This window comes from Pseudonaja textilis, chromosome 2, assembly GCF_049901715.1.
Source record: "Pseudonaja textilis isolate UNSWEBS1 chromosome 2, rPseTex1.2, whole genome shotgun sequence".
Lineage (NCBI taxonomy): Eukaryota > Metazoa > Chordata > Lepidosauria > Squamata > Elapidae > Pseudonaja > Pseudonaja textilis.
This window is the reverse complement of record NC_141991.1, coordinates 203,402,141-203,408,262: the sequence shown is the minus strand read 5'-3', so window position 1 is coordinate 203,408,262 and position 6,122 is coordinate 203,402,141. Positions and strand designations below refer to the sequence as shown.

Below are 6,122 nucleotides of genomic sequence, written 5' to 3'. Positions count from 1 at the left end.
TTAAGACGCATTTTAATGACGCCCTTTTAAAAAAAAACCTTTCAAGCTGACTTTCCAAAGCATCCCAAAAGCAGACGATGGCAAGGAAAGCCTGGGTTTGACTCAAGATAATTTATATTATATTCATATTTTCCCCAAGAATATGGGGCATTATTGTTGACTGGCGTACCAGATCCTACTTTCTCTAATCCCACATTGTGTGTCTACTCGTTTGTATTTTAAAACGCAGACTAAAACAAATAAAATATAACGCTGGGGGAAAAAAGCCCATCATATCCTTTGTTCCATATTGAAAAATGAGATTGGAAAGGGAATGTGCTAAGGAATGAAAAATTGGGATTCTTCAATTGCTTCCTATAAAAAGCTAGCATTTACACTCATTGAATAAAAATACATAATTACTGTTATTTTTGCAGTAAAGAAGGGATGGCTAGAAACAATGATATATATTTTAGTAAGATTTACTTTTAACAGCATGTAGTCAGGAAAGTCAGAAATAAAATTTTTCCATGTTCTTGTAAAGAATATTTCAGACCACAGTGATTTCAGGTGGACATTTCATAAACCCTTTGGATTCACAATCTAACATTTTATGTGCAGATTTACAGCAGAACTTGAATTCTGGTATTTAAAAATGTCCCATAGGAATTTTTAATCATAGAATAACAGAGTTGGAAGGGACCCTGGAGGTCATCTAGTCCAACCCCCTGCTCAAGCAGGAGCAAATATTAGCCTCTACCTGGGATTGAACTCACAGCCTCCTGATTGTCAAGAGAGAGCTCCACCTCTGGACCACCACACCTAGACAATGGGTCTTGTCCTAATGTTTCTGAAGGAAACAGACTAATGCATAAATATATTCAAAAATTTCCTTGCCTTCTTCCTAAAATGAGGAAAGGGGGGACTGACATTTACTCTTCTTTCCTCATATTTTTTTCCGCTCAATACTGCCTGAGCATTATTACAGAGAGAAGGCCCATTCAATGCTCCCACTCTCCATATTACGAGAAAGTTGCATAAACTATCTTAAACAGCAGTGATTGCTGCATTTTATTACAACAAATTCTGGCTGTTAAATATGGCTTGTTTGAAGGAACACTTCTCTTTTATCTGCTCTGGTAAAAGCTTTATCATGATCCTTGATAAAAAGCTTTTATAAGATTTGACACTACTTTGTAAATAAATGAGATTTGCCCCTTCAGGAATGTTATTATCTTGCAGCTGAGCTGCAATTTTGAAGTGTTCTTATAAGAAAGGAGCAGCAGCATTTTTTTGGTTGCTACAAAAAATACCTGACAACAACTGCTAAGTAAAATGAGGCACTACACTATGTTCAGACATTGTGTCAAGACAGTTCAATTTGAACTATGTCAAAAAACCCAAACCTTTATTTCTGTAGTGTTGCAAGTGTACATTCAGTGTTGTTGGGTCTTTACAAGCTCATAACCGCACAGGACAGCTACATGTAGTATAGATTTATTGATGCTCCCTTAGTAAATATATCTTTCTATTATAAAGCTTGCTTCATCAACTGTTGTTGAGGTCTTATTAATACCCTTAGGAACTCCATGTCTCCTCCCAATACAACCCCCTGCAGGTCTAATTTATCTAGTTCAGAAGTGTCAAACTCATGGCCCGTGGGCTGGATGCATTGCACGCTGGCCATGCCCGCGCCCAATTTAGCGAAGGGGGGAAAAGTCACAATACTTCACATGATACCACCATGACGATGTGCATTTTACACCCCTGGTATAGAGCTAACTCCTTATATTTAAGGTGCCTTTAATTATTAAACCTTTTCTTTACTGAATACACAACGGAATCTTAGATGAGATCTCTTGTCCCACTGCCAAATAGATGGCAGGTTTACTGTACACACATTATATAAATTGTTCTTCCTCTCTAATAAAAATGAGAGGTTGCTGCAGAGTCAAAACAGGTGCCATCTGGTGATCCATTTACTCTCACATTCATTGCTTTACTTGCTGCTTTTGCACTGGGCTGAGATAAATCATAGCCTTTGGAATGCAGAACATCTGGTAAGTTGATTCCATGCTGAAAGGTCTGCATAAATGGAATGCAGCGTTCAATTTTCCAAAAAGCCTTTTGCACTTAAACAATGACATAACCGCAGAAACCAAATTGCACTTTTATCATTCCACAAAGGTCATTCAGAAGGTGAGGGCAGCACTTCTGATTTGCTGATAAAATCCAAGATCTCAGAAACGTGTTATTCAAGGATTGAATAAAGCAGTAGTCATTTTCCTCAAATAAACTGTTAATTATTCTCCATATTCTATCAAACTAAGCACTAAAGGAAGAAAAGGCATATTCAATATTCAATATTCAAGCAAAAGGGTGGATGATTTCCCTTCCAATTATTCCCCCTGATGTAATTAATTTGGAACACATGCTAGACTTATTTAAGGAGATATAGTAATAGCTGACATGTTTTTTAGGAGGAAGGGGAATTGTAAGTTTCCCATTATAGCTTTCTTCTCTATCCATTCTTTTCCCCCCTTTTATAGAGAGTTCTTTGGCTTCATTGGTTTAATAAGGATTTTCGCATTTAAACCTTCCCTGGATTTCAAAGACACCATAGCTGTGCAGCTATCCTTATCATTTAGAAATTAGATTAACTCCAGAATTAACATCAGACCAACAATCAAGTAAACAATACCTCAGTCAAGAAATTGCCAAACAAGCTAACAGTAAACAGCCAACCAAAGAACCTCCAAAATCACTCCTACCAACACTGACAGGGCAAGCCATTAGCACAGGGCTGTCAAACTCGCGGCACCTTGGCCCAGATCTGTCACGTGCTGGCCATGCCCATGCCTGGTTTAGCAAAAAAGTCCCGATACATCATGTGATGCCGCTATGACAAGTTTTGAGACCCCTGCACTAGCATATAAACTGAGAGCAAACCTCACTTCTTACTAGCACTGATAATATTATCTAGTTTGAGTAATGAAATGTCTGCAAGAAAACAAACTCAAAGAGCACCAAGAACCCCACAGGAATTAGTACTGTACAAGGTTTATTAAGTTCAATAATTTTGTACTTTGGGTAGTAAGATTCAAGGCATCTGCCTTTATACATTTCTAAAGATAGGATATATAAAGCATCTTTTTCAGAAGAGCTAAATATTATATGGTTGGATGAACTAGGAAGTATAAAAAAATTCAATCTGATGACAATCATGATATTACCTTTTACTAGAAAACCCTTGGAAGAGTCTACTATTTCTTTTTAATTACCCTTTTGAAGTTAGAATATCATGTTTTGTTGACCAAGTCTTTGTGACATTGGCCATAAGAATAAGTCTATAATCTCATAAATTCATTTTGATTGGTCACACAGTCAGCAGATGTTTAGATGGATTTGGCTTTTTTATGCATCTGGTGAGTACTTCCCAAGGACCTTGGGGATACAGATGTTGTTTGATGGTGTTAAAGATATCATTCTATTTTTATCTTACCTTTTAAAAATGTAAGCCAAGGTGGTGAAACAAACAACAACAACAACCATCATGACAAACTAACAGAAACAATGTGTCTTAATACTATGTGGATCCAAACTATGTAACTTAATGTTGTGGGTAAATCCACCTATTGCAGGGGTGTCAAACTTGCGGCATCATGCGACATCACATCATATATTGTGACAGTTTCCCCCGTTGGTAAACCAGGCTTGTGGGTGACCACTATGTGACACATCTGACCCGCAGGCTGCCAGTTTGACAGCGCTGACCTATTGTGTAGTAGACAAAAAGCAAAGATTAAAACAATAAGCTTTTAAGTCCTCAGCAATATGATGGCATGACATCATATTGCTGAGGACTTACTATAGAAGAGAACTATTTTTAGTGCCACAATGAAATTGATACATAATCTTGGTTGCCCGGGGACAGTCGTAATAAATTATAGCCGATCTTTTCCTGATGTAAATGAGCTTGGTCTTGTTCCCAGACATAGGATGCTGCTTTCTTTTTGTAGTGCAAAATCCACTTTAGGGATGTGCAGGCATTCAGCTCCATAGTTGAAAATGTATTAGGGAGGCAGCATAGATATGCTCAGTGGACCTGTCTGAGCTTCATTCCTTTTTGTGGCCTTCATAGGAAATACATGTTTTGAGTGAAGGCATTAAGAAGCTACCACCTTCATAATCACATATTCCTGTTTTATATGATGCAGGAGAATGTATGGCTAGATATCTGGAGGACAACTAGAATGAGCTGAATAATGTATAAATCCTAGGAAAGAATATTAACTATTTTCCTTATTGATTTCCCAATATTTTATTTTATTTGAAGCATTTGTATAGCCAACTTGAGCACTGCGATGGCTTATACCAGGCGTGTCAAACTGGTGGCCCCTAGGCTGGATGTGTCATATGTGTAGGCCACGCCCATCCCAGCTCCATGAAATGAAAAAACCTTACAAATGTCATGTGATGTCAATGTTACAGCATGAATTTGACCCACGTGGCTTACATAAAAGCAAGAAAACAAAACAATTTCAAATTAAATTCCAATACAACACCCTTAATACAATCAAGACCTCCAACTAAACAGGACTCCAATCATTTGAGTCACGACACCAAAGGAAAAACTCATGCATGCTTCTCTATCAATATTTCTTCAAATATTCCTGGGATGGTAAGATCAATAGAAAGCAAAGGAGGGACCATTGGGTAGATTTCAAATTTTGAAGCTATGTTAAAGGTACTGTAACTGAATGGTTTCCATGGTTGGCAGAAGGACAGTCACTAAATATAAATTGGTAAGATTTCTTCCAAACATTCACTAGTCTTTCTGCAATGTATTAAACAGTTTTTGTCTAAGACTATTTTTTTTAAACAAACGATAGTCCAAAGCACAGTTCTCGACTTACAACAATTTGTTTAGTGACTGTTCAAGGTTGCAACGGCACTGGAAAATGTAACTTATGATTGTTTTTCATACTTATGACCATTGTGGCATCTCTGTGGACATATCAAAATTTCAGATGCTTAGCATCTGCCTCATATTTATGACTGTTGCAGTGTCCTTGGGTCATGGGATCACCTTTTGCGACCTTTTGACAAACAAAGTCAATGGGCAAATCAGATTCACTTAACAACCGTGTTACTAATGTAACAATGGTGGTGATTCTCTTAACAACTGTGGCAAGAAAGGTCATAAAATAGAGCAAAATTCAATTAACAAATGACTCACTTAAAAACAGAACTTTTGGGCTCAACTGTTATTGTAAGTCAAGGACTACCTTACCCCTTTTCAAAATAATGAAACAAATGCATTTCCCCCCAGTTTCTTGATCAGCAGGCCTTGGCTGTCTCTCTCAAAGCCACTTAATTTTGTTATCCAGCAAAGTGATGTAACTAGGCATGCATGTACATCCAGAAACACTTTAGGAAGTAGCTTCACAAAACACCAGGCAATTCAATGGACTGGGAAAGAGATGTTTTGGATGTGATCTCACATAGTTAAAAGTACTGTTTGAAAGGATATGGACATCCCTAATGTACAGTAGGCTCAAAATATCGCGAAGAAGCCATCAGGCCAATTAGAGATCCAGGAACCGTCATCAACTGAGCATGAAAATAATTTGATTATCTAATACTAACAATTGATGGCGTCTGTATGTTTTGGAACTTGAAAATCCATAGTGATACCATCAATGACTTCTGGTTTGTGAAGTTGCATGAAAAGTCGAGGAACTTTGACTAGATTTTCTATATCTTTCACATACTGATCCTTATAGATAGCTATATCTGGGCATCTCTGCTGCATGAAATATTTCAACCGGAATTAAACCAAGCATTAATAGTCCAGTTTGAAGCTAATTGTTGATGACATTCTGATTATAGGAGAAGACAAAGTAATATAGAAAGCTACTTATTGGTAAGTTACAGTCTTCTTTCCAATGGTGGAAAGAAAAGGATATCAAATTAAATCCAGGCAAAATTAGATTCAACCAAGGAAAAGTGTCATATGTACAGCATGATCTTTTAGGTCAAGGTCTAAAGGCTCATCTCAGAATGAAGAGGTAATTTGGAACAGACTATGACCAAGGATGTGACCAGAATTCACTGTTTCACAGAAACAATAAACTTCCTAG

The 6,122-nt window shown here is 37.3% G+C and overlaps 1 long non-coding RNA gene across 1 annotated transcript in view; it reads left to right on the top strand.

Moving 5' to 3' along the window:
• LOC148127328 (uncharacterized) overlaps nt 1–6,122 on the top strand; it is a 212,673-nt gene that overhangs the window by 45,993 nt on the left and 160,558 nt on the right. The window lies entirely within an intron of this gene.